The sequence below is a fragment of the Lolium perenne genome, chromosome 2, assembly GCF_019359855.2.
Source record: "Lolium perenne isolate Kyuss_39 chromosome 2, Kyuss_2.0, whole genome shotgun sequence".
NCBI classification, from domain to species: domain Eukaryota; kingdom Viridiplantae; phylum Streptophyta; class Magnoliopsida; order Poales; family Poaceae; genus Lolium; species Lolium perenne.
The window spans coordinates 258663418-258672888 of NC_067245.2; positions in this window are offsets into that span (position 1 = coordinate 258663418).

The window sequence follows — 9471 nt, forward strand, 5'->3', positions numbered from 1 at the left end:
GGACCGGGCTGGCCGGTTCAAACCGGGCCAGGGACTGGGTGGAAACCGGGCTCTAGATTTGTCGCGTAGTAAACCGTCCGGTTGTAGTCAGCGTGGCGGCCAGTTGGCGCCGGGGCGGATCCGGCCTGCCGCCCGGTCGGACCGGGCTAGGGACCGGGCGCGCCGGCGTGGCGGCCGGTCTGACCGGGTGCTGGGCCGGCCTGGACTTCGTCTTCTCCTCTCGCGCATGCCTCCCGCTCCTCCCTCGCGCATCCATGAGATATCTTTATGTCCAGCTCCTTGTCCAGCTCCACGTCCATCTTCACGTCCAACTGCTCCTGTCCTCCTCGTGCGATGCTTGTCTCCTCTTCATACCCGATGATACATAAGTAATAGGACTTAGGTAGTATAAAGTTTTGATCAATCAAAGTATCGTTTAGGAACAAGTTCACCTGTTGTTTAAGTAGCTTCGCACGAGCTCTTGTAATAGGTCCAATCCTGACTTCATTGGACTTGAGCTTCACAGCAGGTTCATCTTCATTTGGTAATGACGGAGGTGGTAGTGTGGTAGGGATGTCCTCATCACCCGGAGCCACCAACACCTCCACGCGGTGGTGTCTTAGCCTGAACACCAACCGTGAAGCCTTCCCCGTTCACGAAAACCTGCACCGACCCTTTGATGCGGTCCGGGTAGCGGCACTGGAAGCGTGCACGGATCGGCTCCCGGTACCTCTTTTGCACGGACAGCTCGTCGAGGTCGGTCATGCGCCCCACCATCACGAAGGCAGCCCGCATCCGTTCCTTGGAGAGCAGATCCTCCGGGACCCCTGGAAGCCGAACCCAGGTGGAGGGCAGCACAAGTGATGGCTTTGGGGAGATGAATTTATCTCGATGCCATCTAGCGTTGGCTTCTGTCCACTGCAGCTAGATGGCTTCCTGTACACTGCAGGCAGGCAGGATGCTCACGGTCACGGAGCTGCGGCCTGGAGCTGCACTGCGTCTGCATCCTGGCTTTAGAGTTTCTTCACCAACGCACACTTCAGTTTCACTTATTCATGTGTGTCTTGCACCTGGAAGCGTATCTGGTAATCGCCTTGGTTTTCATCTTGCCGCTGGTAAGGACTACAAGTACCCATACTTCCTTTCTCTGTGTGTATACGGTGGACGTACTAAGCTTTGCAATCATGCAACAATGCTATGATATTTAACTATTTATTAAGAGTAATTTGTTGACTGAATATGCCATGTTAATTAGTACTGATGTTGAGCAGTGATTGATTGCCTATTTAAAAGATCTTTTTACAAAGCAGAAATCAAATACAATTTTTTTTTTAGATCAACAGGGGTCTCCCCCTAGCTCCATTTTCATTAAAAGGAAGCCAAGTCTTTTACAGAAACTAAAAACACCACAAAACGAAAGGAGAAACAGGCTTTTATATGCTGGGGAGATTGGCTGCCATCCCAACCAAACTCCGAAATACCAGCAAGCCCAGGAACAGTTTTAAAAGCAGTGAGCACACCCTAAAAACAAAGTTTTAACTAATCCCATTACAAACCAAACAGATAGGTAGTAGCATACTAGCACAGCTCCCAAACTTGCCTCAGCATTCCTCTGGCATCCTCTTGAGACTACACCACCTTTCTCAGCAGCCGAGTCGATCAGGTGACCACATGAATCTTGTGGGAGTCACCAGGATTGTCCAGGAGGTAGGCCAGCGTTGCCCTGCCATCAAAACTTGAGTTCCAGGAAGAGACCCAGTCGAAGGAGGGACATCTCACCCCACTGGGAGGCAAAGAGGAGCTCTTAAACTGGCTAGCAACAGGTCCATGAATCGACTGTTTCCTCCAGATTCTAGTTCTTTGAAAGGTTTCAACCAGTCCCGAAGGAGGAAGAGAACCCTTCGCCACACCTGTTTCACATTAATCCAAGTGGTTTTGTTAAACACAAGACTATTTCTATTAAGCCATAGACCCCACAGAACAGCTGAAGAAGCTACATTAAAATGCATGAACTTTTTGTTACAAAGCCATTTTGAAGCAATTGATTCAAAGTTATTAACATGCACTTCAAAAACCTCTTCCAACAAGTTCCAAATAGATCTAGCCACTATACATTCAAACATAAGATGGTGAACTGATTCAAATTCAGAACACATCTCACAGTTCATGGGTTTAGGATTACCTCTAGCCCTCAAATTATCCCTAGTCATGATCTTGTTCTGAGAAAACAACCATAAGAAAATCTGAATCCTAGGAGGTATTTTCAGTTTCCAAACAGCAGGTAGATAAACTGGAGTAACACCTCTAAAATTAATGATAGCATATAGAGAGCTAGATGAATAAATCCCAGAAGAGGTGTATTGCCAGATCAGCTGATCTTCCTCTTGGGAGAAATTTATAGTCTTAGCAATCTCTAGGAGCTCAAACCACTGAACCATCATGTCATCAGTGAAGGTTCTCCTAAAAGTACCTCTAATCTCCTGGCCATCCCAGATATCAGAAATGGTTTTGTTTTGTTGGTTAGAAACAAAATAAAGATCCCAGAATTGAGTATCCAAAGGGGAATTGCCAAACCAAATGTCTTCCCAGAATTTTATGGATTTACCATTCCCTACATGCCATTTATAACCAAACTTCACTGCTTTAGTAGCCCACATAACACCTTTCCAGAAAGTGGAAGGCTGAATATCATGACATGATAGAATGTTAGGATTTCTAGTGTTATATTTAGCATCTAGTACTCTTCTCCACAGAGCCCCCTCACTCTGGATATATCTCTTAATCCAAGAACCAATCAAACAAATATTTAGGTCTTGGAGATTTGGAATACCTAAACCTCCAAATTCCTTTTTCATGCAAATGGAAGGCCAATTAGCTAAGTGAATTTTATGATTGCCTTCTTCATCATTCCACATAAAGTTGGCCATCTGTGAATCAATCAGATGCAGAGCCCACTTTGGGAATTTAAAGAAGGAAAGAAGATAAATGGGAATACTAGCTAAACAGGATTGTATGAGAATTCTCTTGGCCGCGGAGGATAGAAGTTTCCCCGTCCAACCAGTGATCCTTTTAAGAATGTTCTCAATGAGAGGTTACAGATCCTCTCTTCTCAACCTATCATAATGCAAAGGTATACCTAAATACTTAACAGGGAAATCTCCCATGACACATTGGAAAATATCTAAGAAAGGTTGGGTTTCACTAGTATCCATATTAATAGGAATAAGTTCACTTTTATGAAAATTAACTCTCATCCCAGAAATTTGCTCAAAACAAGTAAGAATCCATCTTAAGTTTAAAGCAACTCTTTGATCATTTTTAAGGAACAAAAGAGTATCATCAGCATATTGGAGACTAACAGTTCCTCCAGGTAAGAAATTGGGGCAGAGCCCACTAATCAAACCACCTTCTGTCCCTTTAACTAACATCCTAGAGAAAACATCTACAATGCAATTGAATAAGAGAGGGGCAATGGGGTCCCCCTGTCTTAAATCTTTGCCAGTCAAGAAAAATTCTCCCTCAATGTCATTTACCTTAACCCCAACAGATCCTCCTTGGGTAATTTGTTTAATAAACCTAATGAAGGTGGGGTTAAAGCCTCTGAGTACCAAAATCTCATACAAGAAATCTAGTTAACTTTGTCATATGCCTTTTCATAGTCAAGCTTTAAAACTAAACCTTTATCTTTATTCTTATGCACTTCATGAATAACTTCATGTGCAGTGACAACACTTTCTAAAATAAACCTTCCTCTAATGAAGGCTGATTGATGATAAGAAATAAGTCTGTCAATGATTTTAGCCAGTCTATTAGTCAGGACCTTAGTAAAAATCTTAAAAGAGCAATTCAGAAGGCTAATAGGTCTAAATTTCTTCATGGATCTAGCCTCATTTTCATTAGGTATAAGAGTGATCATGGCAAAATTTAATCTATACAAGTCTAAGTTATCCTCAAACCAAGCATTAAACATATTGATCAAGTCAAGTTTGATCACAAACCAAAACTTCTGATAAAACATAAAGGGAATACCATCAGGTCCAGGTGCCCCATCTGCATAAGAACCAAAAACTGCAGTTTTGACCTCTTCTTCAGTAAAGGCACTCCCTAACATTATATTCTCCTCCAAAGTTATTTTTTCATCCTCGCAGAAGAAATTATCTTGGAGTCTGATGTCTGGTCTATTTTCTTTTTTAAACAGATCTCTATAAAAGTCTGTAGCTACTTTGAGCATTTCCTTAGACTCAGTTACAGGACCATCAGGGCCATCTAAGACATGAATGTATTTCTTCCCCCTCCCTCACTATCGACGATGGCCTGAGGACAACGACCTGGCGATCTGTCCGTCCGCCGCACCACCTCGTCCTCCTCCCTCTATGTCGGTGGCAGCTTGACGGTGGCGACCTGGCGGAGCCGTTCGTGCGTTGCGCCTCATGCTCCTCCCTCGTCGTCGACGGCCTGGTGGAGCCATTGCTGCGCACCTCCTCGACCTTGCTCGCTAGCGGCGTCAACAGGACGGCGAACGGGTAGAGCCATCCGTGCGCCCCTACTTCTCTTTGCTTGGCAGCGGTGCTCCTCGATGTCCTCGGTCGCAGAGCTGGCTGGCTAGCGCAGCTCCCCACGGTGAGAGAGATAGGGATTGTGTGGTGAGCCGGTGATGAGTAAAGGATCGAACTACGCGGCGGCGCCGCACGCTAGCGATTCTGTGTGGCGGTTCATTCTGCGCGAGACTGGAAGCGAAATCTCTAGCTTGCATCACGTGGCTGAGCCGATGTAAAAAGTCTTTATTAGGCAAAGTGTGATCCAATCGTTAAAAACATCAGCTGCCGATAATATCTCTCGAAAAAGAGAACTCCACGATACCCACCCTCTTCCCTTATTACAAATACGGTATAATATAAGATTGAAAATTGCCAGATTAATTAGCAGTAGCTGCCCCATTAATTAGGTATGAGTATCAATTATCAGAATAATTAGGAGTAATATCCCAGTTAGTTGGGCGTAATTACCAGAATAATTGGCAGGAGTAATTTCCAGATTAATTAGCAGTAGTTGCCCGGTTAATTAGGAGCAGCTCATATCCATATCATCTAAATTATTTTAAAGGTTAGATCTTAAATTTATAGCTATGATTCTAAATCGGAGCCCTAAGATTTATGTAACAAAGAATGCACCTATTTAAGTTAACGCTACGTCCAACACGTCTCATTGACTCTAGCACCTGGCACAAGTATTAATAACCCATCACGTGATAACTCATCACGTCACGATCGAGTAGTAATTCATGTCCGTTTTTATATCTCTAAGAAAATCTGATTAATTTGGTCTACCGGGCATGTACAATGGTAGAGAAGGCATGCCTTCCCTTACCTCGCGACATTAGCTAGAGAAGACATTAGATATAAGTCTTACAATGCATTATCTGTTACAATCATCTCTAGCAATTAATACGAACAAGTAAATTTTGGTAGAAAATTTGTTGCTAAGGAAAGACATATATGATACAATGGAGAAAATAGTCTTCCCTTATTTTCTAAGAGATGATCTCTTAGGTAAGGGAAGATAACCTTCTCTGTCTTCATTAATTCTCTCTCCTCCAACTAAGCAAAAATCTGACGTGACATCTCTAAGGGAAGGCTGACATCACCGCATTGTACGTACCCGACTAATTGCGTTCATAGATTTTAGCACATAAGTGCCCGACTAATTGGGAGTAGATCCCAAATTCACAGAGCATAGCGGCCAAAATCCTAATTCATAACTATCAAATTCCAAATGGAAAGACTGGAGGACGAGCCCTTGCTGCTTCGCAGCTTCCACCTTGCTTGACGGAGGCGGCTTTGATGAAGCCTTTGCTGCGACGCGCCTCCTCCTAAATTGTCGCAGGTGGCCTGGTCGAGCTCTCGTTGGGCCGCACCTCCTCCCTCTACTACTTGCTCGCCGGCTCCAACTTGAGGACGACAACCTGTGTGCAGGGCCTCCTCCTCCTCCTTGCTCGGTGGCGACGGCTTGAGGACGACGTACTGGCGAGCTGTCTGCCCGCTGCACCTCCTCCCCTCCCTCACCGTCGATGATGGGCTGAGGACAACGACCTGGCGATCTGTCTGTCTACCGCACCACCACCTCCTCCTCCCTCTCCATCGATGGCAGCTTGATGGCGGCGACCTGGCGGAGCCATTCATGCGTTGCGCCTCCTGCTCCTCCCTCGTCGTCGGCGGCCTGGTGGAGCCATCGTTGTGCACCTCCTCGACCTTGCGGCGGCGTCAAGAGGACGGCGAACGGGCAGAGCCATCCGTGCACCCCTACTTCTCTTTGCTTGGCAGCGGTGCTCCTCGATGTCATCGCTCGCAGAGCTCGCTGGCGCGGAGTGATACGTCTCTGACGTATCGATAATTTCTTATGTTCCATGCTTGTTTTATGACATTACCTACATGTTTTGTTCACACTTTATGATGATTTTATGCGTTTTCCGGAACTAACCTATTGACGAGATGCCGAAGTGTCAGTTCCTGTTTTCTGCTGTTTTTGGTTTCAGAAATCCTAGTAAGGAAATATTCTCGGAATTGGACGAAATCAACGCCCAGCATCTTAGAATTGCATGAAGCTTCCAGAACACCCAAGAGCCACCAGAGGAGAGCCCTGGGGGCCCCACACACCAGGCTGGCGCGGCCAGGGTGTGGGACGCGCCCCCCTACTGTGTCGTCGCCTCGTCAGCCCTCCGACTCCGCCTCTTCGCCTATATAAAGGTCCCTGGCCTAAAACATCGATACGAAAAAGCCACGGTACGAGAAACCATCCAGAGCCGCCGCCATCGCGAAGCCAAGATCTGGGGGACAGGAGTCTCTGTTCCGGCACGCCGCCGGGACGGGGAAGTGCCCCCGGAAGGCTTCTCCATCGACACCACCGCCATCTTCATCAACGCTGCTGTCTCCCATGAGGAGGGAGTAGTTCTCCATCGAGGTTAGGGGCTGTACCGGTAGCTATGTGGTTAATCTCTCTCCCTATGTACTTCAATACAATAATCTCATGAGCTGCCTTACATGATTGAGATTCATATGATGATGCTTGTAATCTAGATGTCATTATGCTAGTCAAGTGGATTTTACTTATGTGATCTCCGGAGACTCCTTGTCCCACGTGTGTAAAGGTGACAGTGTGTGCACCGTGTGGGTCTCTTAGGCTATATTTCACAGAATACTTATTCACTGTTATGAATAGCATAGTGAAGTGCTTATTTATATCCCTTTATGATTACAATATGTTTTGTATCACTATTAATCTATGTGCTACTCTAGTGATGTTATTAAAGTACTCTATTCCTCCTGCACGGTGTAATGGTGACAGTGTGTGCATCGTGTAGTACTTGGCGTAGGTTATGATTGTAATCTCTTGTAGATTCTAAAGTTAATTATTGCTGTGATAGTATTGATGTGATCTATGCCTCCTTCATAGTGTGATGGTGACAGTGTGCATGCTATGTTAGTACTTGGTGTAATTGCAATGATCTATCATGCACTCTAAGGTTATCTTTCTATTCTTAATAGGTGATCCCATTTTCCTGCACGTGCAAGGTATCCACCTCATCATATCTACAAGCAATCCTAGACTATCACCTCAGCAGTCTTGCAACAAATTTTGTGAGACCACGTCATCAATTATTTTCTATTTTCCCACATACACAAAGCCCATACTAACCCATTACTGTTGATCTTCCAAGCAGCAACGGTCAGTGTGGCCCCTTTGTATGCTCCTCCACCACCCATTGATTTCAATGTACCGCAGCAAATTATCCCATCATGGTTCATCTCCTCCACTATATTGCCAAGAATATAAATGGATTTACTTTTGACTCTTAATATTCTCCACCGAACAAATAAAGTAACTGATGGATTCATCACCTTTTAAGCAATGGTGCTACCCCATTTTCATCATCTGCGTATGATCGCCATGGTTGGATCTCCACACACATGCTCTTGAGGTTTCCTCTGGTTTCACCCCCAAAATATTAACGTGCTGGAGCCGAGGAATCAAATCCACTTCTGTCAGCCCCATGGTTTTAGCAGGAGGCATCGACCCAACCTCCCGAGCATGATGCCGTGGCGCCTCCATGTTTTTGTGGATAACCTCCGTCTCACGTCGTCTCTGGTATCGCTCAGCATGATCAGGTAACTAAACCTTTTCTATATAATCCCTGATTGAATTTCCTAATTACACACGCCATGAAGATTGTTTTGCTTCTTGCTGGTCTTTTTTCTCGCCCATGTTTCAGTCTGCAAACTATACTGGGTTTTTCTTGCTTCTTCCATTCTTAATCATCATGAACTATTTTTTATATTACCGTGGGATAATCTTTCATGATTGTTAATTAGTACTATGTCTCTTCCATGGGCTCTTAAAAGTGTTAATAAATGAGTGAATGATGGTATTCTCCGTATTTGTCATCTATACGATGCAAGTTTTTTGGTTGGTCTTCTACGGATGTAGTCAAACTATGCTATGTGATTTCACATATCAGTGCTGCAGCCTCATGTCTTGGTATGAACATAAATATTCAGAGTAAATATTATTTTAGAGGTAAAGCTCGGAGTAGCAAGATTCAGGTAATCGACAAGTATTTGTGTTTCAGTTCGGGTAAGCCTGAAGTGCAGGGTGATCAATTATTTGATTTTTTTGTCTTTCTACTTTCAGATTCATTCATGCCTGATGCAAATAATGCTCCTTCCCTGAAGGCATTGGAAAAATGCCCAATCATAAATACGGACTATATCTCAAGCTGATTTGTTGATCAAGAATTTTGATCATTTGTATGCCATTTTCTTGAATTGAAGATATATTGCCGTTTTCTAGCAGTCTCTTATTTGCTGTCAACTTGCAACAATCCCCTGCTTTGTTTTAGGTCTGCTACTTGATGACCACCGATGTTATGGACTAGCTACACGTAACAATATTATATTTTCTTTATTTAGGAAATAGGGGTCTGCCAAGAATCAATCGAAGATTTTCAAGCAGGAGCTTGATTATTTTTTCCCGGGATGACAACTTAAACTCCGCATCTTCATGAATGCAATAATCGCCAAAGCTAGATATTTAGTCCTCAGTGTTCTATCTAAAATAAATTTATGTATTCACTGAAATGTCTCAATTTTAAACATTGAGTCAATAGTACCATTTTTTTTCAAACTCTCAGGCCGTATACGACAAGGTACTACATAAATATTCTGGAAAAAATATTATATTCTGGACATAATGTCAATGTTACTTTTTTTAATTGATAGTATATACCTATATGTTCCGCAGCAACGCGCGGGGTATCATCTAGTTTAAATATGAATATCGAATATTGTGGAGCTTGTTAACTCCGGTATTGAGGGTTCGTGTAATCCTACACAATCAGTGGTGTTCATCATCCAACAACAGAGTGTAGAGTGGTTTTATTATGTGATCAATGTTGAGAGTGTCCACTAGCGAAAGTATAATCCCTAGGCCTTGTTCCCA